Below are 24,317 nucleotides of genomic sequence, written 5' to 3'. Positions count from 1 at the left end.
TCTTATCTCAAGTTCAGCAAAGAGAAGTTGGAGTCTATTCTGTCACGTTTCCCACATATTGAAACAGTGAGGATTTAGTCAAATATTGGTTATCTCAGTTTCATTTCAGCAGCAGCATGAGTCATGTGCAATAGCAGCTACAACATACTGCAGTAAATGCACCCAGAGCCAGCACTCTGCTCCAGAGATTTTAGGAGGTTACCTATGATGGCTACTGACTAGATGTCAGGGCTGGAAAAATGCATTCCAATATGCCAATATTTCAGGACTTTTGGAGACTCTGAACATTTGCTCCTCTGCTCTAGAAATCCCACTGAATTTGTGATTATTGAGATATTCCAACAAGATGTTTGTATATTTGAAGAGATGGTAGCATTAATCTGAATATCCTACTTCGCTAAGTCTTACTTTTTTATCCTTTAGGTATCAGAAGGTACCTTTGTAAATGTCCTGGATAAGAGAAAATTCAAACAAGGCAGACTGTTCTTAAAGCTAGACAGGGAGAACTGGGGCAGAAGAGCAGCACCATAGCCAGGGTAGAATACAAGTAAGGAAACAACACCCCTAAACTGGCAAACTGCAAAGCTTGTACTCCAAACTTTCTGCTCTCAGCTCCATGTGCCACTATCCCACACTGGGAACACCCTCCTGGCTCCCCAGTTTTCCTGTCAGAAATGCAGCCTTAGCAAACTCCAGATTTGGAAATGTGACAGAAGATTCACAGTTTACTGTTTCCAGCACCTTGCTCTGTGTTGATCTGTTTTCTGTCCTGTACAGTCTCATGCCATTACCAGAACTTGTTTTGCACAGTTCTCTCTCCACTGCTTTCCCAGCTGTGGAGATGGACACTTGCCATACATTGCTAGGCACAGCACATCCTCCATATTGGTATGGGGCACTGATGCTGTTACATCAGGAACTCAGCCTTTGCTCAACACATCATTATGGCCTGGACACCAGCCTGAGATTACTTAGCCTATTCTTACACAAAGTCCATTCTCCCCAGATCTCTCTCATTTCCATTACTAAATGTTTTGCCAATTACTGGATTTCAGCAAACAATACTCCAAAGTTAAGAAGAAATGCACTGCCTTATATCCAAGGCTTCAAAACAGCAGCCACGGGAATTCCAAGAGGAACAAATAGTTTATTTCTTAAGTAACAAACACAAAAATTGACAAAAACCCCACTGATTCATGCCATACTACTTACCTGAAATAAAAGGAACTACAGAACAGACACAGCCAAGTCAGACCTGCTTTAGCCACCATTTGGTTAAGACTGAGAACCCCTCCAAACAAAGCCTGGCAAGTTCTACAGATGACATTTTGAAGGGCAGTTGAAAACTGCTGAATTTCTTTTGGCTGCAAACAATCCCTCAGACACCACCGTATAATTAAAGCTATGAATTTATCATCTTTTCATATTTGAACACAATAATAAAACAAAAGTAGACTTTTCCCCTGTTAATTCACTAAATTGCTGAGAAATCCTCTGTGTTTTGCACTTGTTAGGGGAAGAAAAAAAATGGAAAAAAGGATCCAGAAATAAATCCTGTCAGTCTTAAGCCTCTTGAAGTCAACTAATAACCAACACTTTGCTACCCTCATTCTCTTATGCACTTCACAGGTTTTTGTTGTCAGCCACAAAGCCTTCTGCCCCTCAATCTTGTGACCAAACCATCCTTTGCCATTTTCATGCTATCCCAGTATCCTGAGCTGCAGGCTAAGGGTGCCCACTGCTCACCTCATTACCTATCCCAGCCATGATGCACAAAAGGCACATTCCAATGTCTCAGATTTCCATTCCTTTTTACATGAAGAAACAGTATAAACAATCCAAGTCACAGGAATTTCAGAAATAGTGAAATATAAGATTTATTTTGCAATTCACTGTATGCCAGGAGAGATGTATGGTCCAAAAGACTGAAATCAGTCAGCCAAGTCAGCTCTTGCCACAGTCTCCTGCAAAACAGTGCAGGATTATTTGTTTCTAGGATTAAAATCATTAATGAAGGCAACACAGCACAGGCTGTTTTTAACATATTTGCTGTTAAAACACTCTAGCCAATAATGCTCCTAATGTTTCTGAAAGACAGTTTTTTTTCCAAGTACATCAGAACTTGCAAAAGTAAGGTCTAGGAACAAAAAAGATTTCCTAAAACATTTAGAGCTTGGAAGAAACTTGGAAGGTATTCCACAGTTAAATGGTTTTGTTTCCCTGTAACACAGAATGAAGACTTCTCACAAATAAACACACTCAAAAGTAGGTGCAGCTGCAACTCATCAAAAGCTGTCCTTGTCAAAGTGGTACCAAGTAGAGCTTCAGAAATCAAGTGTCAGTCCCAGCTTTGAACAGCTATAACAACAGCTATGAACAATGCAAGTTATTCCTTTAACAAGAATTAGTCATCTGTGGGATTAATGTGCATACAAATAGCTTTACCATATACATCCCAACAATCCCATTATGCAAGAGATTAAAACAGACTAGTCTGGCAATGAAATGCTTATCACCAGACCTGTCCCACTGGCAGTGCCTGCACAAACCCAGATGTGGCTGCTCTGCCCCCACAATTCCAGGTCCAGAATCAGACTACAGGTTTGCACCATGGAGTACAGAATATGCAGATTTGGAAAGGACCCACAAGGACCACGGAGTCCAAGTCCAGCAAAAACCAACAGGTGCCATCAGAGCCAGCAGTGCTGCTGGTGGCACTGGGCAGGAAGGAGCCACAACCCCCCAGTGTGGCCAACACCGCCCATCCTGCCATGGAGCCTGACCTGCAGCAACAAAGCTTTAACTGACTGTGTATTGCAAATGGCCATCAACCAGCCTTACCTGCTTCCATAAACCAATCCCCTGGAAAAACCATCATTTACCTGCTTCCAATCCTCTGGAAAAACCAGGGGCTTCTGAAAACCACCTACACTTAGTAATTCATACCTTGTGAACACTTAGTGTGGAAGTGTGTTTATTGATCGCTCTTCTTGTCTTAAAAATAGCTTAACAGCTTCCATGGACACAAGAAACATTTTCCCTCTCTTTCTAAGGGAAATCACTGAAGTAAAAAAACAAAAAAGCTAGAAGGAATGCAGAAAGCAACTTCATTTTGGGACTCCCAAGCCACTCACATTATAAACTGAAATAGCATTTTATTAAAAGGTACATGAACAACTGGGGAAAAAAAAAGACAACTTTTCTGTATTCACCTACTGCCCTCAAAATTGTAAAGGCCTGTTCCCTTGAGTCACCATCTCTCCCACAGATCACTATCCAGAGTATCTCCATTATTTTATTCTCTAACAATTCCTCACAGCACATGCCACAACACCCAAAAAAACCAAGCACAGCTCTGTGTGCACTGCAGCCATGCTGAGCAGGAATACTTCAATTTTTCACCCACAGCCCAGAGAGGGCAAGAAGTACAGCAAGAATTCAGAAACTTGGATGAGTTTGAGAAAAATCCCACTGAATAACTGGTCCTAAAACACTTCCAATTTAGTCAAGGAGCAGCAATTAGCATGGAAGGCTGAGCTGCTGTGGCAGGTGAGGAGACACACCTGGATAATGAGCGACCCTTCATTTAACTTCACTGGGAACAGACACCGACAAAGGTTACAAAGTCAGCCCCAACACACCCGTGCACAATTCCCTCCATTCCTGTGCCCTGACAGTGACACTGTGATGCCACACAAGCAAAAGCACAGCTCACAGTCAGGGCAGGCAGCAGCAGCACAGCGAGCTCAGCTCTGGGGGCAGGGCTGGCCATACCCTGCAAGCCTGAGCTGGGCCAGGGAAATCCCCTGCGGAGCACACGGTGTAAACAGTGAGAAGCTCTCTCCTTGAGGTTCCTTTATTGCAGAGCACCAGAAATTGTTACAGTCACCTTCTAACAGTCAGATACAGGAGCTGGACCCGAGCCTCAGGCACTAAAGGAACACAATTCTCTCCTCCCTCTTCTGAGCCATGAAAGGTCATCACCACATACCCTCTGTGCCCCACCAGGGGCAACCAAAGGAACAAAAACCCATTTCTAACCAGGACAGTGTGGTCAGATCACACAATCTCTCATTTTTCTAACATTTTGCTGGGATCCTATATAAGAGTTAACTTAGGATTTCAAAGACTAACTCAAACACTTTAGACACCATTTCTAAGCCAAACTTCTCAACTTCTATTTCAAGACATGCCAGATTTCTAAGGATAGGGAAAAAAATTACCAGTTTCCCTCAATTTCCTGAACTCTGAAGTTACAGTACCTGCCACCAAGAGATATAGTTCTAGAAATAATGAATATCTCATCCCTTCTAACAGGCATATGATACAGGTGTGAAAAAAGCCAAGAGTAAAACAGCATTTCACTATCATTTCACTATCTTCAAATAGGTTGTGTCCCTACACATGTGGCCAGGATTAAAAAAGAAAAGTTATGAAAAATAAATTATTTGTTTTCATCAGCAGTTTATGTTTACACTCCTCAGAAGTTAAGAATGGTCACTTCAGAACAACATACATGTGCTCTAAAAGTGGTCAAGGGGGTCACATGCAAGGCAAATAAAAAAAAGCTACATTATTTGCAGCTTTATGGATTAATGCCTTAAAATACAGTCTATTTCCCTTTTGTCTTATCCTTTCTCAATTTCTATGTCTGAGTTTGTTTCATAACGTATATATCCAAACAGTACTACATGTAGATAACTGATAAACCAATAAATTTACATACATGAGAGATGTATGATAAAAAGTGTTCTTTATTGACAGCCAAAAAAAGCTGGAGGCCGCTACTTTAGAGAGCGGGAGCCCTTTTATTTCTATTTCCCCTGTCCTTGCTCCTTCTCGCCCTAGCGCTGGTTTTCCAGAGGATTGGAATGAATGGCGCCTCGCAAGGCACGAGGCCCCGGTGTCTCCAACCCCAGGGTCGGGGCTTCTTTCTACCACCTCGGAATAAGAGACTTGGTTCCCCAGGAACGGGGAACTGAGTGTGGAAACCTGGAGAGAAGTATCAGAAAATCATGCCATAATAAATCACCTGCTTGACAAGGGAACGTTAAGTGGACCTACAGAAAGGACAAATAAATAGAACTAAAGAGCCATGAAATATCGCTTTGGGGGAACCGTGGAAAGATACAGAATGGAGAACACCGAAAGCCAAGCACTTAGACCCTCATCCGGTTCTTCCCCCTCACCCCCCGTGAGCTCCGGCGGCTCCCCCAGCCCCCCTCACGGCGGGCCACGGCACCCGCGGCCGCCCGCCGGCTCCTTGCCCGCCGCGGCCGAGGAGGGGCTGCGGGCTCGTCCCTACTGACCTGCCGGCGGCTCTCGGCCAGGGCCGGGGTCGCCGGGGGTGGCCGCGTCCCCTCAGCCGGGTCCCCTCAGCCCGCGCAGCCGCCGCGCCTCCCTCACGCGCACGGCCACTTTACAGCCCCGCCTGCTGGGATCTCTCCGCTCCCGCCTCAGCGAGGCCCTCTCGCCTGCCCCAGCGGAGCCCCTCGGGAGAAGGCCCAGCCAAATCAGGAGCACTCCCGGCTCGGCACCTACGGTTCCGCTCCCCTCAGCGGCTCAGCGCGGGGCTGGAATTCAAACCACGAAACGGGACTACTTCACCACCACAGGCGGAAGCACATGCTTTCTGCACACACGCGCGCGCGAACTGACGGGACGCATTTAAAGGCCCGCGCGCGGTGCACGCCGGGAGTTGTAGTCTTCTCGCGGCGGTTCTCCGGGCCGCCCGAAGGCCTCGCACGCCCCGCGGTGGCGCCACGCCCGCTCACCGGCGGCAGCCAATGAGCGAGCGAGGGGCGGGGCTTCCCGCCGCGGTGCGCGCGCGGGGGGCGGCACCCGGAGTTGGTTGTTGCGCGCGGGCGCGGCGGTCGCAGCCCCGTCCCGGGAGCCGCGTCCTCGCCGGGGCCCGGCGGGAACGGAGCCCCAGCCCGAGCCCGCACGGAGCCTCCGGGGTGCAGCCGCCGCCTCCCCGCGGGAGGCGCCGCGGGGCCGGAGAGCCCCTGCCAGGTGAGAGACGGGAGGGGAGGCCGGGGGGTGGCGGCGGCGGCAGTCAGCTTTCCTCAGCGGGGCCGCGGCGGGGGCAGCGAGCAGGGCTCCGGCGGGGCGCAGCCGCCGCCTGCCCGTCACTCCCTCCCCTCGGGTCCCCCGGCTTCCCTCGCCCCGCCGCGGTCCCGGTCGCAGCGGCGCCCGCAGAGCCCGTCTGGCGCCGGCAGCCGCGCCGGGGCCCCCACGGGGCCGAGCGGCGCCCTCGCCCCCGGGGGCGGCGCGGGGCCCCCGGGTGCTCGCCGGCAGCCCCGGGCGCTGGCCGAGCCCGCAGCGCGGCTGGGAGCGTGCGGCGCCATCCCGCGCCCCGCCGGGGAGCGCCTGCCGCCGCGCTGACACCTTCGAGGAATTTGCCGGGATAGAGCTGCTGGGGGTGCCGGGTGGATGCTGCTCCTGCCGGGGCTCTGTCCCTGCTCTGTTATTATTACCAATTACTGACTTGAAAGGTTTTACGCGTTAGCGCGTACGTGTGTAGCTGCATTCCATCCTCTCGGTCCTTTCTCTCGAAGGTTGTTTTGGATTTGTAGGTGGGTCGGTCTGTTTGCCAGTTTTTATTGAGGGTGAGGTTGAGGCTGGGCTGGGATTCGCGTGGGACAGCAAGTGAAACGATGTGAATACTTTGCAGTTGGCTGTTACTTGTGGAGCAGCTGATACCTGATGCAGAATGGCCAGGCTGCTCCGAGGTGAGCGCAGGGCAAGGAGGAATGTTCTCTGGTGGATCTCTGACCTCGGATTTAACAGGGGCTCCTTCACAGATAGCATAATTTCTGTTTACTTTAGGTCTTTGCCATTTACTTTTGTAGAGCTCATTCTTCTTTAACTGCTTTGTAAGTGCCTCTAAAGTTTTTCCCCTTACTCGCTGTGACTTAAAGGCTGTCTGATGTCTGCTAAAACATTTTATTCCCAGATATTTACAGAAAAAATAACATATGGAGATATATGGGCATGAAGGAAAGAACACACAGTTGTTTTAGGAACCAAGACTTTATGGAATTCCAATAATTAGGTTCTATAGTTAGAAAGTTTACTTTAACTTGCTTAAAATTGCCAGCTGAACAACTGCCTTTGTGACAGACTGGATCTACTTCCTTCTGTGTGACTTTTGCTTGACTTACAACCTCCTCTAGACAGTCTGAATCAAGAGGTGTAGCAAGAGTGGCAAATACTTGTAGAGATTTTATTTGGTTGTTTGGACTTGTTAGAGCTCTTAATCTAGCTTCATACTGGCTTACAAGGTTGTGTCTGTAAAGTAGCTAAGTTGTTTTATCCAGATGGAGCATCTTCCTGGCAGAGTTACTGCTTAGTGTGTTTTCAGGAAAAGTTTGTTTTATTCTCTAAAATACAGAACTATGCAAAAAGGAATTACCAGTTTTTCCATGAGTAACTTTCCATGATTAATCTTCTGTATTCATTTCCTGATGGCTTTACCGTATTGCTAGGATATCCCATGTAGATAATTCAGTCACAGATTTCCTGAATTACCTTTTTGGACAGACCTCTTTGGCTCAACTACACCTTCCTCACCTGAGCAGTGGCAGGTGGGGCTCAGGTGATTCCTGAGCCTGGGCAGGAGGTACCAGCTGCAGAACAAGGAACCAGCAGACTTTGCTTCCTGGCCTGGCTGCAGGTAGGCACTTTGACTCAGCTGCAGTTCATAATGGATGCAATGTTTGCATTTCCTTCTACTTTACAGCATAGAGTTTGTTTGAAGGAACAGCATTTCCTACATATCTGCAAGTCTTATGGCTCTTTCAGTGAAAGAGAGCAAAGAGACAAAATACTATTCCCACTTCTTGGTAATTTGTGTTTCTGACTTTTCAGCTCTTCAGAAAATCCATTTCCACGCATGTTTACTAATATATCTATTATTTCCCGTTTACCTTCCATGTAAAGGAATTGGTTGGAATCGGTCATTTAAAGAAAAATAAAGGGGAGGATGCTATTTGGCTAAATGACTCCTAAATGTTGACTAATTTCTTTTTCCTAAAGAGGATAGCAAAATATTATGATAACTCTTGTAATCTATTGATAAGGGTCATAATATTGACAGTTACAGTCGGGCTAGTGATACTGTTCTATATTGTGCTAGGAAAAATACGTATGTAAAAAACTTCCTCTAACTTAACTTGTAACATGTTTTCTCTACCTTGTTCCTGAATTTACACTCCCGAGTGTCTCCTTTCCTTTTCCTGTTTAGTCTTTGCTCTTAGGCTCCCTTTTCCCTCCAGCTGCCTCTCAGCCCGGTTTAGGATCACACCATCCCATCCCTGCTAATGGCCCACGTTTTCTTTGCCCTTTTCTCTGAAGGGATCTGCAGCTTTCCCCCTTGTCACTGCTTCTCTTGTTCTGATTGCTCTCTGATGAGGGAGGTTGTGTTTCAGGCAGTGCTAATAGTCCTTTCTCTTTTATTTTTTGATTGTGAGGCTGTTGGAGCGCCTCTGGCAAAGCCCCCAAGGGTTGCCGGGTGGGCTCCGAGGTGCCCCGCGCTGTCCCCTTGCTGTGCTGCCGGGAGCCCTGCCGGGAATCCTGCCGGGAATCCTGCCGAGCTGCTCCCTCCCGTGCAGTCGGTGTGTCAGAGCTGACATTCGGCTACGGGCAGCGCATTGAAATGCAAATGCCTCGGCTCTGACGCGGAGATGGTGCTGAGCTGGTGCAAAGCGCTGAGAAGGTTGTGGAGTGCCTGTAGTGTGAAAGGAAACAACTGACAGGGGAACTAAAAATGTAACTTTCTTATCTTCCTGCTATTAACACCTCCAGATGTTTTTAACCTACTTCGAGTACAAAAATAATAATTTGTACAACATGTTTTGGTTTAATAACTGTAGCAAAGTTGAGAGAGAGAATGTCAAGTTATTTGCAGCCATATATAGAATTTACTGGCTGTTAGTGGCAGCCAAAAATCACCAGTGAGGGAAATTCCACTCTCTGTGTATGTGAAGTCCCGTGGATTTTGGAGGAGGAGCTGGGTAGCCTCAGACCCACGGGAAAAGGCTTTGGGTTCTCCGTGCTGATACCTGGAGGGGTGGATGGAGCCCGTTCTGTGAGTGCATTACTTGGACAGGCTGCTGCAGGGACCTTGTCTGCAGAGCCTCACTCGGCATTACCAGTCTTCCCACCTTCCTGTGCTCCCGCACAGCTCCTGTGTGAGGACCAGGAGTTGCACTGGAATTTACATTGGCCTAAGGCTGAAGTACTTCTATTGTTTCATATGGATCAGCACAATAATGCAGAGTTTCCATTACCATACAGTTTTATATCTAGAGTGGAAAAATACAGGCTGCAAACTGGAGGAAGAGTTGCTAGTTGACTTTCACTGTTTTAAAGCAGGGTGAAGTGGAGCAAGTCAACACTGGGGAGAATGTGACAGCTTTAGAATCCCTAGGACATCAGTGACAAGGATAAATGGCTTGTTTTTACTTGGTAATAATTCTAACTAGTTGTCCAGTGTTTGAGCTGCAATTTCCATAAATTGTGGTTTAGCGCCGTGGGCTCCGTGTTTTCCAAATCAAAAGCAGAAATTATCAACTGTGTAAGAAATTTTCAGTTTCCCTTTTGCCTTAGATAGATAAGTAGCTGAGTGACTCAAGCAATTTCTTTTCCCATATCTCTTTAAGTGGACTGGGTTGATTTGAGATTGCCTGATAGTGCAAAATGTGGATAGAGGAAAACTACACAGTGGGTGTAACTCTGAGGTCACCTTCTTTGAATTGAATTGCTCTTGGGATGCATTCAGCTATTATAAAAGTTATCATGTTAGCTCACCAAGTTACAAAATGGATTTACCACAAATGTTTTTGAGTTTGTCTGTTCAGATGAAAACAAGAACAACAGGATTTCAGAACCCCTGGGATCCTCAGGCATCATTTATCTCCTCCTAGTAATCACATATTGCTGTGCAGGATGAAGACAAACTCAGTTTTGAGCCATACCTCTTAGAGAAGTGTTTTGTAATCAATCTGTAATGGATTTCCTTTTTTAAGTCTTTGTTTCAGGGGAAGTGGGGGGGAAAGTATTTTATCTACACAAAGTGTAAAAAAATATAAATATTGTCCAGGAAAGGCATTTTAAAATCTTTCCGTTTGTAGACTTTATCCCATATTTTCCTTAAGAGTAATATTTCAGTTAAAAAGCCTTACATGTGTTTAAATATAAGTGCTGAAAAATGCTCAACTGTCTTAATGCAGTCACTGTTGACTGCAGGAGACATTTTTAGCAAAGTTTTGGAAATCACAGTAAACAAATGGATAAAAATCATGCCAGGCTAAACATTGTAGGCTTCTAGCAATACTTGTTTTAGTAACATCTTGTCTGAGATGCCAGTTCAGTGTGGTGCTAAAAAGTAAGATCACTGACTTGATAAAGTTAGTGCTATTTCAGAAAATACTGCTACTAGCACAGAATTTGCCAAAGCAAGGTTATTGGTGTTCAAGCAGATTTGGGTTATTGTATTGTTGGCTACAGGTTCTGTAGGAAGCTGTTTAGTGTTCACAGTTTGACCTTCCATGTTTTTGTAAAACTGATCTCAATCCTAAAATGTTCCCTCTTGGATGCATGCCTGTATTTACACAGGCCTCTCTGCAAAGCTCCCCAGAGGAGGAAGACAGTCTGTAATGCAGGAGATGTAAGTTCTGCATGTATATATTTATATCCAGTCTTCCAGCTCCCAGGGTCTTGCTGTCAGAAAAGCCTTCAAACACATTTAAAAGACATTTAAATCTTACAGTATAAACATGAACAAATATAGACATCCTTCCACACTGGCTTCATGTATATTCCCTCTTAGCATAAGTCTCTGTACATCTCACAGATGCTCTTATTGTTGTCTCAGCTGCCAAATTTCCTCTTAGTGAGTGTCATTGTTCTGCTTTTATACTTGTTGGTGTCCTTTCTGGGGGCTTCTGTGGTGCAGCAAGAAGAAAGAAGAGTTTTAAAAATCCATAATCTTCCCCCAAATGGGCCAGGACACTCAGAAACATGTGTGTGAAGGTAATTGAGACGCTTCAAATCTCAGTGCCTCTGGAGCTGAAGTTGTCCTTGGGTAACTGTTAAGTCTTTTTGCACCTCTTTCTTCCCCTCAGTTCTGCCTTTCTCTCTACCTCGTTTTAGCCCTTTTAGCCTGTTTGGCATCCTGTTAAAATCACTGATTCTCTCTGTGAAGGCTCAGAATTACATCCATGTTGCTTTAATAAAGTTTGAAGTTTAATGCAAATATATACAAGCTCAGAGAGAATAAATATTAGTCCAGGAGTTTTCCATGGGGGAGTAAGTCATGTTGTGTAATTGTTTTTCCATTTGCTTTAAACCTTGCTAATTGTCCTTCTGGGCCTTCCTCATCCAGATTGGGTAGTTTTCCTTAAAAACAGGTTGCACAATATTCCCCAGTCTGAGACTTCTAAGGCTGTAACTATATGGTTAAGGAGTGTGACTCCTGCCATTTGGAATGATCTTTGGAGGAGCTGGTTTATTTAATGACTTTTGTTCTGTAAACTGTAGACATTCTCAGTTTTTAGAAGCAGGGAGACAGCTCCTAGTAAAGATGTAGAGAGTGGGGGGCACATAAGAGCTGCCAGTGTGATCATTTACACATGCTGTGATTGTGCAACAGCTTGTGCTATGTTGTAGTCAGTGGAAGATTTCACTGAACTTGGTGTTAAACACACATCCAACGCAGAAATGCTGACTATTTTAGCGCTTTATATATGTAAAATTGTATTTTCATGCTGGGATTTTATTTAATTTTTAAATTTGGAATATCAGATTATTAGCAATAAGTCTCAAACCTGCTCTGCTGCTAATGAAGTTGTCAATAACTTACCTTTAAATTGTAACAACAAAAATTGGAAAGTGTTATTGCAGGCCTTGAAGTGAGAGAGGTTCAGGTTTAAGGGCAGTGTTTTTGGCTAGAGAAGTTTCCTTGGGAAGCACAGAAAACGAAGGCGTGTTAGGGCAAAGCTCACTGAGGCTCCTGCTCCTCTGAATTTTGCCTGGTAAGTATTTCATGTGCAGCAAAGGCAGCATCCCTGAGAGAGAAAATGTCAGCAGAGGCAGAGCTCAGAGCTTCCCCTGTATTTCATTACAAGGCTGTGATTCTGGCAGTCCTGTGCCATATCCTCGTTGGCATCTCGCTCCATGCAGCTGTTGGCAGGCAGGGTGCTGGGTCATGGTTCCTTACAAGTAACCCACTCTCTTCTAGAGCAGCAGCAGATCCCTTCCAGAGGTGCTTCCTTAGTGAGGTGCTCAGTAGCTGGTGCATCAGGAGGAGTGTTGCACTCTGGTACATGAAGCACCTGTTTTTAGCAGCTGGTAGAGAGACACTGTTAGTAACAGTTGCCATGAAAAACCTCCTGCAGCAGCGTTAAGGAGAGATTGCAGAGTGGCCTAGCTGGAGATTCCTCAGCTGCACTGGAGCTTTAGTCATGGTGAGTTCTCCTGTGTTCTTCATAATTCTCTGTTGTTCTGCTTGTTGGAGTGTGGGAAGTGTTTGATTGTTGCTTTCAAAGAGAGGAGCTGAATCAGGTTCCCTTCTGGTGGTATTGCCATCAGCATCACAAGGGCATTCAGCAAATACATTCTTTATATACACGACTGCAAATCATACTGGATTGCGTAATTGTAAACAGCAAGAAGTGCTGCATAAAAAAAGGTGCCCAGTCCTCACCCCTCATCTTTTTTGTTTTTTCCACAAGGCTGTAATTTTTCTCTGTAGTACTTGATAGTGATAACATTGGAGGCTTTTTCCCCACTGAGTCCTTTGCAAATTGACTTCATTGCTTATGGTTGTACATTATCTTTGTTTATCAGTGTAAATCAACAGTGCTATTCCTGAACAATGGAGATAGCAACAGACAGACCTTTTGAAGCCAAATTTGCTGAGTGAGAAGCAGTGTTGTACAGAAACATGGTGGAAAAGATAAACCAGCACAGGTTATCAGGGAGTTCTGCTCAGTCCCCCCAGAGGGGATGATGGAAATGCTGTGGAATAATGGTATTTTCTCAAGTATTCCTGCACAACTGCTGGGGCAGCTGGAAGGTTCATGCATACACTAATAATTCTTAGGAGAAATAAAAGTAAACAGGTGATATACCAAAGCAACAGCATTTAAATAAGTGGGAATTAGATTTACTAGATCAAATGCTACATAATTGGGTTTTCCCCATGGAGTTCAGTTTCTGCAGTTCAATATTGGTCTGTCTACACAGAGAGCCAACTTGGGGTGCTTTCATTAAAAAGTATTTAAACACCCAAACAGAGTGAGATCTGTAGAACACAGGAGGAAATATGAATCCATATAATGAATTTTGTTGCTTCCAGCAGCAAGCACAGCTTACTGAGGGGGTTAGAAGTTCAGTCAATAGTCACTGAATTGTATTGCACAGATAACACATCGAATTTTTTTGTGTTCTGCTGACTAAAAGAGTTGGTGTACATTTTCAATCAAATAATCACAATAGAAGTTTGAAAATATATTGGAAAAATAAGCAGCCAGTACTCAGTTTATAGCTGCGGTGATTGTGCTGCATGCAAATATCTGAACTATGGATAAAAAATTACTGAACAAGTGAAATAATTGAAAATCAGTATCAGTTTCTAAAGCAAGGTAAGCTCTGCTTTTCCAAAAACCAAAGCTTGTCATGAGTGTAGCTGCTGTAGAGGAGCACAGTCCCATCCTCCATCTCTCTGCAGCAGATGGATGTGGCTTCTTGGGTTTCTCTTGCTGATAATGAGGGAGAGATGATTGTCCATTCAAGCTGGTGTTTCAAAGGAAATGGGAACAGCTATAATTTAAAAACTTTGTTTCTTTCCTATTGTGAATGTGAGGCAAGAGCTGGGGTTTTTTTGTAATTTTCCTGGCTTTCAGTTGCCATTTTGTCTGTAACTTAGGGTATTTTAAAATCCATAGATTTCAACTCCTAAAACTGACTTTGCCACATGGGTCAAGGTTTCTTTTCCATCGCCATTTTTCCATGAATTCTTGGAGTAATTGTTCTGCAGGCAAGGTAAACGTGTATTATCAGACATACAAATGTTCATTTCATTCTACATGGTAGAAAATCTGCTACAGCATTCTGAAAAATGACAGCCAGAGGACAGCTCAAAGCCTGGGCAGCTCCTGGATCCTTCCTGGCACACGTGGGAGGGGATTTGTGGTCTCAGGGGTGCACTTGCACTCATCAGCCTGCACCTCTAAGTTTTTCTTGAACTTTCTTGGTGTTCTCTTGGCAGTGGATTTGTGATGGAGCTTAGAAAGGAGGGGTGTCACAGCACCCAAAAGGCACTCTTCTTGTGGATTTGAGAGATGAAGGCACTCTTCTTGTTGATTTGGGAGATGAAGGCACTCTTCTTGTTGATTTGGGAGATGAAGGCACTCTTCTTGTTGATTTGGGAGATGAAGGCACTCTTCTTGTTGATTTGAGAGATGAACTAGAGTCAAGTTGTATTGTGAGAGCTTAAAAAATAGGAGAATGGACAGTGCTGTCTTCCTGAGGTGCCTTCCTCAGGCTGATAAGGAGCCCCACAAACCACAGGAGCTGCTCAGTGCTGTGCTCTGGGTGCACATGGCAGCAGGGCTCAGGAGCAGAATATACAGGGAACAGGAGGGGTGGCACCTGCTGCACCTGTAAAACCAGCACTGGCCTTTAGATCAGGAAAAAATATTGAAATAGGAGTGTGCCTTCTTTATTTTTCCTGAGAGAGGAAAGTGGAGGTGTCTTGTGATGAAGAGGGCTCTTTGTGAATGCTGCTTTGCTGGCTGGTGTGCCCCTCCTGTGCCTCACAGCGTGTGCTGGGACCTGGCATCAACATTTCCTTTGGAAGGGCTGCACACAATGTGCACACAGAGGGAACATGGTCTCTTCTGCCTCTCTAAGATGTGCTGGAATAAATACATTGTTTTGAAAGGGTTTTTTTCATATTTTTCAGATGAGCAACTCTCTTGAGCTTTGTGCTTTTTATTACATAACATTTAAGTTTTTTTAAGTTTGGAGCATGGCCACAAGTTTTTTTATTTTGTGTTCATAAAGTATTTACTGCTTGTAGCATGTAAAAATGGATACATTTCCCTTTATTCTAGCTCTGTAACACCTCTAATGCCCCACAGTAGTTTGTTTGGCACCTTTAACTCTGCAGTGTTTTGAGTAGAAAATATTTTATTTAACACTTATAGAATTCAAAATCATTAGAATTTGCTTTGTATAAAATTATGACTTTCTGAAGAAATATTGGCACAAACTGTGGAAGCTGTTATGTTTTGGAATTTGTATTCAAATTACTCATATTCTCTGCTTTATTTCTTCTTTCACCTCACAATTAAGGGCTGGTGGACAAAGCAAACTTGAGGCTGAAGGGTCTGCTTTGGAATCTGACAAAAAGGCACTTAGAAAAGAGAGTGTGGCTTTTGGGTGGAGAAAAAAGAATGCCTGAGTTGAAGAAACAATTTTAGGTGCTGTGGCTTATTTTGCTGTTTGGTTCTGCAGACCCAGTCAGTTCTGGCATTTCTGTGCACCACCTTCTGTGATTTCATATCTTATTTATACAAATAAGTTTATAGTTTCATAGGAAACAGTTATTGACTGATCCATTTTAGTATTTGTGGAAGTTAAGCTCTAAATTTTCTGTGAGTAGTTCAAGAGGCCTCTCTGTAAATATCTTTGGCCATGAAGATTGGGACAAATGTGATCATCCTACACTATGTTGCTCTGAAATGTACAGCTTAAAAATATTTATATCTCAAAATCAAAATGTTGTACAGACTTTCATTCAAAGAGAAGACATTTCTTGCTTTCATCCTGAGAATGGTGTGTGTCTTTGTTCAGATTTATCTGAATGTGGGTATGTATGTCTTGCATATATATTTGTTTGAAGTGACTATTAATGCTGGCTTAGGAATTGGTGTTGAATCTTCTGCTATATTCATGTTTTGGGAAGAGTCCATTTTTATCTTCAGAGTAGTACAGGAGGAGGTAGGGGTGATGTAAAAACATTTCACTGTCTGGAGAGTGTGACTGAAGTGCTCATCTTTCCAGGAATTTGCTGGGACTTTGCTTTGCTGAAGTTTTTTTTCCTTTAAAGTGCTGTTGAGGAGACTTCTAATGAGCATCCCAGCTGCCTGTGTGTTGGGAGCAGGGAGGCAGCAGAGTGAAATGGCTTTTTAAGTCAGCTCTTCTCAAAACCCAGAACTCCATAATTTACTGATTTTACAAATAAGAGAGCTAAAAGCTTGGCTTGCCTCAAGTCAATTATTCTAGTGTTTAAAAGAGGGCCCAGAGCACTCTCATGGTCTTACTCACTTTGCTAACCCAGCCTTTTGAAAAGAGCCATGGTAAATATTTATTTAGTTGCCATAATAGAGTATGGAAATGTCTTCTAACCTTAGCAGTGAGGCTGCTGCTTCTAAAAGCTTCAAGTCTTTAGTTCAAATGTTAAAGATTTATGGCTTTACATCACAAATTGTGTTTCCAAAGGCTTCTCCTAGCACTGCTGTATTTTGTTTTTGTAACTGTTGTATTGTCATCTTTCTTGAATAACTTGCTGTCAAAGCACATGCCAGGTCATGTGTTACGGTCAGTTCAGAGCAAGCACACATTTTGCCAGTTAAATATTTCTCTCTGGGAGCTGCAGGAGCTGCCTTGCACATCAGAAGCTTGCAGTCCAGCCTGCTGAGGAGGATTTGCTTTGCTTGTGGCTGAATACTTGATATGTGATTTGGGAGTCGTCCTGGGAATTAATTTCTGTATTGTTCAGCAATTGAAGGAACTTGGGAGCTGGGATGATGCTTGGTTTGTTGCTCAGTTTTCAGATTATTTAATCTAGGTGCTCTTTTTGGAAGTTTGGATTAAAACAGGTTTTTGCCATTTTTAGAGCATGGAAGATCCTGCCTTTAAAACTCTAAGTCAGAGACTGAATAAATACTTGTAAGTAAGGAAGGCTCATTTTTACAATTTCCCTTGTTGACCCCAGGATCACATTTTCCATCATTTAGGACAAGAGAGAAAGCAGTCTGCTTGCAAAACAGTAAAATGCATGCAAGTCTTTTGGTATTGTCATGCTGTGACAAAAGCTTAATAAGATGAGAATGACTGGCAGAATGATGTGCACCCTCTATTTTTTTAACTCTTCTAGAAAATATACTGAGATCTGAAATGGGGCATAGTGTTCTCAACAAAATGCTGACAGTGACAAAAACTTTGACAATGCAAACATTCTCACTTGTGGAGCTAAATCAATTGGAAAGAGCAGCCAAAAAGGCAAAGTGGAAATACAGTTGTCTGAAACATTTAGTAGCAATGATCTGCATGAAAATAATTTGCTGCAATTAATTGGTACTTCCTGCCATTTGTTTTGCACAGCAGATTTCACGTGTGTACCACAGTCTTATCTTAAAGCAAGAAAATGAGGATCTTTCTGGGCTGGCTAATCCTTTATTGCAGAGATTTACTTCTTAATCTTCATTGGAGATTTTGAAGTGCTGGCTGGTTTTTAGCAGGCTGATTTAGTTCTTGTTTGATTCGACAATGTACAAAATAGGACTGCTGTAATTAAAGCTTGGTGGAAGCTTTTGGCAAGTCCTGAGTTATTTGTGCAGTAGCATTGTGCTGAGGACACGATGCATTTTAGGGAGGGGAAATCAGAACAATGTGCTGATTTACTTGTGTGGGCTAATATGACTCATTTAGAATGAACTCCTTTAAAAGTTTGGGGTTTTTTAGGAGAAACTGACAGGCTAACCTCAGGTCTCAAATCAGTTTTAAACTGGAAGTCTCCCTTCAATCTGCAAGGCCCTAGCAATTCTCCATGGTTGGGGTCAGCAGTTTACAAACACTGCCTGGACCAATGATCTGTGAAATCAATCTTTGAGTCTTCCTGCTGCTGCCTTTGAACACTTTCATTGATGGCAAAGTAGAAATGACTCAGGCTTTGGGATGTGATTATAAAAATTCTAAAGCTTTAAACATACAGAAGACAAAATGTTGATGCTTGGAAAGTTTCTTCACAATTGGAATGAGAGAGTTTTGGTCCTGACATTTTCTGGAGGTTTGTCACAAGATCCTGAACAGAATTACTTTGCTAATGTTGCTGTTGCATAAATATATTGGAGACATTTTGCCCACCTTTCAAATTGAAACCATGTTATGAATGAGTCAGCTGGCTGGCTGCTTGCATGCTAAAGCTAACATTTTGTGGGTTCAGATACTTAATAGCTTTTTTTCTGTGAATGAATAAGATGGATTAATTTATATACCACACGTCCTAGTCAGAGAGAAGGCAGTAGTTTGAAAGCCCAGTGAAGCAGTGGTTATAGATGCCACACAATCTGCTCCTCTTGTTGAAAACTGTTCTTTAGAGCTGGGCTGTCGTGGCTCCTTCACCTCGAGCTCAGTGCCTCTGTTAATCACACATGCTTTCTGCTGTTGCTTCAAGCATCTGTGACAACTGGCTTATTGTCCCACCCAGTGCCCATGGTGTCTCATATTAAGCCATTTTTTTCCAAAGCAATTGTTTTGAGTGAAGGTTCTTGCATACTGACTCCAGCCAGCATTCTTCACTCTGGCAGTGGATTTGGATATCCCTCTGAAGGGTTCACATCTTTGATTCATTGCTCATCTTTTGCACTTGTATTTTCTTTATTCTTTCTTTCAACACAGCATATCTCTAAAACACTGTGTGTTCTGGCTTGTAGGATTCACCTCAGTGTAAGTGAAAACAAAAGTGTTATGAAAATCACGGTCCTGTTGGGAAACTGCTGGAACCTGTTGCAAAGCTTGGTGTTGTTGGCTTTTCCCCAGTGCCAGGGGAAGTGATGCTCTCAGGTCTGGGAGGCACAGGGCTGCCTCCCGTGGAGCTGTGTCAGAGCCAGAGCAGCTGCTGGCCCTGTCCCAGGCTCGGGGCTGTGGCCATACAAGGAGCTGCTCTGTCTGATCCCCGTGTTCCATGTGTGTTAAAGTTCATGGGGCTCTGCTCTGGGGGTCAGCCACGGGTGCCTCTCATCCCTGAGGTGCCTGCAGGCATCTCTCCATATTACTGGAGTGGGAGAGAGGAAGTGGAGAAGAGAGAAAACAGACTTACTGAATATTGCAGCGGGGCTTTGCCAAATCACATTTTGGGATTCATTTCTATTTTAAATGCTATGGTGGCTGCCAAAGCTGGCAAACTGTGATCCCCTTTGGAAGGGGGAGGAGACTCCATTGCTTCTCTGCCAGAGGAGGAACATCACTTCATTTTCCTGTTGCTTTGTTTTTCCTTTTGTAAGGAACAAAGAAATTCTGGGAGAGAAAAGTAGAAAAAGCCATTTTTCAAAGCTTTTCCAGAAATTTTACAGAAGAATGGATTTGATTTACACTTTAAATGTGGTTTCCTGTCTTCTCTCACGTCATTTGCATACCTTTAAAAAATAGCTTGGTTTAACTTTATTTTGTAGGAATGTGTCTTTTCCTCTGCTAGTGCTGGTTGGGGTATTGTTTCCTTGATTATTTCTATGCATAAAACAAGAAGTGATCAAATTTAGTCACCAAACAATTGGCCAGATTTGCATAGAGGAAAACTGATTAGAATCACCAAGAAAACATGCTGAACATAGAATAATATCTATGCTAAAATAACTAAATCCCAGAGTTTAGGAAGAGAAGATGACTGAGCAGCAAGAAAAAAAGAAAAAGCTGAGAGCCAAAAAATATCTGGGTTTTCTTCCTGCCTTTGTCATGCCTCACTTGTAGCCTTGGAAACTGAGACAAAGAGGTTAAGAAACTTGCTCATTCTTAAAATGGAGATAAGATACAGTGTATAGCTTATTTTAGTCTCACTTATTCCTCTGCAAAGTGCTGTAAGTGAACAGTGCTGGATTTCTAGCAGTATATATCTATACCATGAGCGTGTTTGTTTAGGACCTGAGCCAATGAATCAGGTTTAGTTGTGTTTCCTGTGCATACCTGTTAGTGATCCCCTGTTTGGATCTGTCAGTCTCTGCAGGTTATTGCATCCTCTGTGTCTGGGTTTTGGTGAAACCAGGCAGTTCTGGGATGGAGCAGGATGGCTCCTACCCCAGCACCTGGCCATGGTGCAGGCTGGCTCCAGAATTCTCAAACAAGCTCTGCTTTTCCCTCCAGGTATCTAACCCAGGGATTGAAAATTGTGGGATCAAAACATTGGAAAGGGTTCTTTGGCAAATTGGTCAACTGTGAAATGGTTCCAAGCTCTTATTTTTTAAATCTGAGAATGGCACTTTTTAGTTAAGGTCTGTTCCTAGGGCTTTTGTTTTATAGGCTCTCTGGACATTCACATGCTGTTTATATTAATGCAGCTCATTTGTAGGCAGTGCAGACACTTTTAGGAATTGTAAGACTGTGGAGACATTTAATGGCTGAGGATAAATTGCACAGCTGTGGACACTATTTATACTTTGCTGTATAGAAAAGAGTCTGTGTCATGAAATAAGCATAGCTCAATGTTGTGAGTTATTTTTCATGGGTTTTTTTTTTAATCTGGGAGAGGGCTTGCCAGCTCTTGGGTTTACATGTTTGAAAGTGTTACCATGTCCATATACTAAAGATAAAGTTTACCCATTAAGAAAATAGATACTGAAGAAAAGAGAAAGTAGGTAAAATGTTTAAAAATCTTAGTAAGGAATTACAGAAACACTGCATAAAATTTCTGGGCTGAGTAGTTCCTAAATATGCAAAGGGAAAATAGATAAGATTGAAAATAGCCAGGACTTGATAGAAGGCCAAGTGAACAGTAACTCATGCAACAAGTTAATTTACAGGTTGAGAATCTGAAACCTCTGTAAAGCACACATCCTTTCCTAAAGAAAGAAATGTCCAAGCCCACAGCTTTCAGTAAAAGAAAAATTTAAAGCCAGTTCCAACTTATTAAAATCTGTAAGGAGAAATAATTATAACTTTAATAATTAGATCTCAACCGAAGAACACAGAGAGCGAGTTGTTTGTTCCTGGTAGATGTGTTAATGATGGGAATCTTTAGAAGTCAACTTTAAAGGACAAAAGGACAAACACAATTATAGGATGTGTAAAATGGAAATTAGGCACTGAGACAGAAACTGAATTGCTTCAAAGATAAGAGGCTGGTATAAATTAAGAACTAGTAGATACCATCTTCGAAATACTGGAATCTCATATCTTTGACAGTTACTTTGAAAAAAGTTTGCTGAAAGAAACCATAGGAAACTGAAGACACTGTATATTCTGGGCTCCTAATTTTTATATCATGCATGTGGACTGTGGCTAATTTCAAGTTGTCCCCATATTTTATATCTGCAAGGTTCTGTAAAATTCTTCTGCCACGTCAAATACCTCTGAGTGCTTCTACATCCTCGGGAGGTTCAGCTGCAGCCCTGTAGTTTGTTCCCTTCTCTCCCTTAATGCTCCAAAATCCACAGGCTTGTGCTGTCTCAGATTGCTGTCTGTTATGGGAACCAGGGGATAGGGTTAGTGGGTGAATTATGAAGTAATTTGATCAAGGGCTCAGGAGATAGGATCTTTCCTCTCTTTTCTTCCCTTGTAATGTCAACACTGTGGTTTTTAGAAAATAATAACTTGCACGTATGCTCTGAAATTCCAGCTTTGGCTCTGACTTGTCCTAAGCTGTTACTGCTTTGTTTGGGTCAATCTGATTTGACAGCTCTTGTCCCTCTAAGAAACTAATTTCCAAATTATGTGCTACAAAAGTTTGATCAAAAGAAAAAGCTTGAACTAATAAGATGAATAACTTAGTGACATCAAAGACAAAATGGAATGGGGCAGAGCTGAGAGCCTGGAACACTGATGTGTTCCCAAAATATTTCCTGTGGAGTTCTGCTGACCATTGTGTGTGTCCCATTGCCACTACTGTTTCTAAAAATGAGGCTATGACCTTACCAAAAAAAAGAAAGTATTGGTTAACAAAGATTTTTTCAGAGCATTTTGTACATTGATAATGTTATTTTTGATTCAGAAACTGATGGAGTCCTTAGACCTGCCAGCTGTGTTCCTGCAGTTCTGTTCAGTGCTCTGTTGATGCAGACTGATAAATTCTTTCTAGGTCAAGTTGGAATCCATGAAGGGGCCGTTGTCCCTCCCCTGTCAGTCATCCCTCAGCTACAGGTTACTGCCCCTGCTCCACGGTGCAGGACAGAGCTGCAGCACCTCTCACTTGGTTTCAGTACAAAGTGAGGTCAATTTGTTTACTTAGAGATTTAAACATCTTACATCTGAGTTGTTTTCCTTTGCACTGCAGTGAGCTTGCACAGGCATTCTCCATATCCTTGCTGAGAGGCAGCAGCTTGATCAATCACTCCATCTGACAAGAGCAAGTTTTTACTTCTTGACTGGTACCTTCAGCCCACTCACAAGTGAGGTGGGTTTTTTTCCATTCTTCAGATGTCTGGTTATGTGAGAAAGGAATGTGTGTGTGCAGTGGTGAAATGTGTCAGCCCAGCTCCTTAGGGCAGCAGTTGTGAGGCTGAGGGAGCAGCACTGGCTGTGCCCCCCTGGGGGACAGAACCTCTGCTGAGTGACCCCAGAAGGGACCTCTGGGCTACCTCCCTGCAGTCCTTTGGGAAGAATCACTTTAGTGTGATTCCTCCATTTGACTGACACTTCCAGGAAAGATTTCTCTGAAAAACATAGATGTGTTTATACATGTGTCTCTTTCTTTGCCTGTTTAGCTTTTTCCATTCTGTGCATTTTAGAGCTGCATGTTCAGGGAGATCAGGGCAGATTGCTGGCTGGCTCCACAGCCTGATGGGGCCCTGCTGTGGAAAGCCTGCATCCCCTGGATCCTTCTGAAATTGCACAGTGCTAAGTGATTTGTGATTCCAGGCTGAAAAGCCCTACTGCTACTTTAGACTTGTGGAAAGTGAGACAAACTCCTGTTTTTCTTATTGCTGCCATGTTGGAGAGCCAGTGTATGAGCTGTGCTGCAAATGCAGCTCGTGACATCAGAGCAGCAGCTCTGTAGCCTCAGTGTCCTTCAGACACAGGTAGCTGTGGCAGGGCTCAGGGCAGGAGCTGTGCTTCTGCTTCCTGAGATGGCACAGGAGACAAGAGGCACCAATGCCACAGCACAAGGTAATTAATTTGTCTTTAGATGTCCTTTATGCATAAATTGTCAGCATTAGCGTGGTGTCTGCACAAATACATCAACAGAATAATGCAGCTGTGCCTGTGAGGATCTGTGTTATCACACTGCAGTCTGGGCAGCTCTGGCATGCAGAGCCTTTCATGATGAGCTCCTCTTGATTTACTTGCTCTGAAGCAGCAAGTGGGAATATTTGTTTCAGACTTGGAGGTTTTTATAACATGGGAGGTTTTTATTGAATGTATAGGAAGTTGCTCACTTTGTGAAAAGACTAATACCAAGTGTTCAAGAACTGAAAGCCTTCACTGAGTGAGGGAATGTAATAAAACTTGGAACTTGCTAGCAAAGGAAGGGATATCACCTCATACTGCACTGGTTTCCCAATCCTAAGGAAGTTGGGTGTGATGTAGCACCAGGTAAATGCAGACTGCAGCCCTTCAAATGCAGCCATAAGCTGGGCAGTCAGACTTCTACATTCTGACAGCTCTTCATCAAAGGTTTTACAGATCATTTGGCTTGTAAGAACACCTGATCAATCCTCTTGAGGACAAAATAACTTGGATGTGTTGGGGAGAAAATAAGTTCTTCATAAAAATACTTTTCATAACCTTTTCCTAAATTAGGGAAAATAGAAGTATAGTTCTAAAGAGGTTTTGTTAATAGGAACTTTAAAAGGAATTTAAATTAAGAAAGGATATCACTGGTTGCATAAAAGTGTAATTAAACATTTATGATACTGCAAAATCATACTTTCCATGTGCCTCCATAAAACCAAGCATTCTTTTTGTGTTCCTCTTATTTCTGTTCTGAGATTTGGGGTCAGGGGTAAATGAATGACTCTCATGTGTGTCCAAGCTCTTAAGCTCTGCTCTGCCCTCTTCCTGTTGTGCAATCTGTTTTCCCAGGAGTTGTCAGTCAGTGGAGTAAAGCATTTACTCCCTGGACCTGGGTTAGCCAGGGCTCTCAGGGTATTTCATGCCTCCCTTCTGGAAGGTGCCTGTAGTGTGATCACATGCAGCCCATCAGTATTCCTTGCAATCTCTGATATCCAAGGTAAAAGGCAGTGCAAGACTCACTTTGAAGAACACATCATGAGGAAAAAAACTTATTTTTCTCTAGAAGGATTGTGTAGGCGTTTAATACCATCTCAGCTTGATGATGTTCATAGGGAAAAATGTTATAGCTGCATATCTGAAGGAAT

The 24,317-nt window shown here is 43.4% G+C and overlaps 2 protein-coding genes across 8 annotated transcripts in view; one reads left to right on the top strand and one right to left on the bottom strand.

The window, feature by feature from the left end:
* The window catches only part of HMG20A (high mobility group 20A), a 41,062-nt gene extending 35,422 nt beyond the window's left edge, over positions 1-5,640 (bottom strand). The window contains exon 1 of one of the 3 annotated variants that reach the window (XM_077185242.1): positions 5,542-5,640. The gene's annotated coding sequence lies outside the window, so the exon portion shown is untranslated. Of the gene's footprint in view, positions 1-5,309; positions 5,484-5,541 lie in introns of those variants that run through there. The other 2 variants (XM_077185244.1, XM_054642358.2) reach the window with 2 other exon arrangements.
* A 189-nt stretch (positions 5,641-5,829) lies between these two features.
* Positions 5,830-24,317, top strand: part of PEAK1 (pseudopodium enriched atypical kinase 1) — a 111,541-nt gene continuing 93,053 nt past the window's right edge. For all 5 annotated transcript variants that reach the window (XM_054642121.2, XM_077185641.1, XM_077185642.1 and 2 more), the window contains exon 1: positions 5,830-6,012. The gene's annotated coding sequence lies outside the window, so the exon portion shown is untranslated. The remainder of the gene's footprint in view (positions 6,013-24,317) is intronic.

Source organism: Agelaius phoeniceus, chromosome 13 (assembly GCF_051311805.1).
Source record: "Agelaius phoeniceus isolate bAgePho1 chromosome 13, bAgePho1.hap1, whole genome shotgun sequence".
Lineage (NCBI taxonomy): Eukaryota > Metazoa > Chordata > Aves > Passeriformes > Icteridae > Agelaius > Agelaius phoeniceus.
The sequence above is the reverse complement of the archived record's forward strand: the minus strand, read 5'-3'. Positions and strand labels throughout refer to the sequence as shown.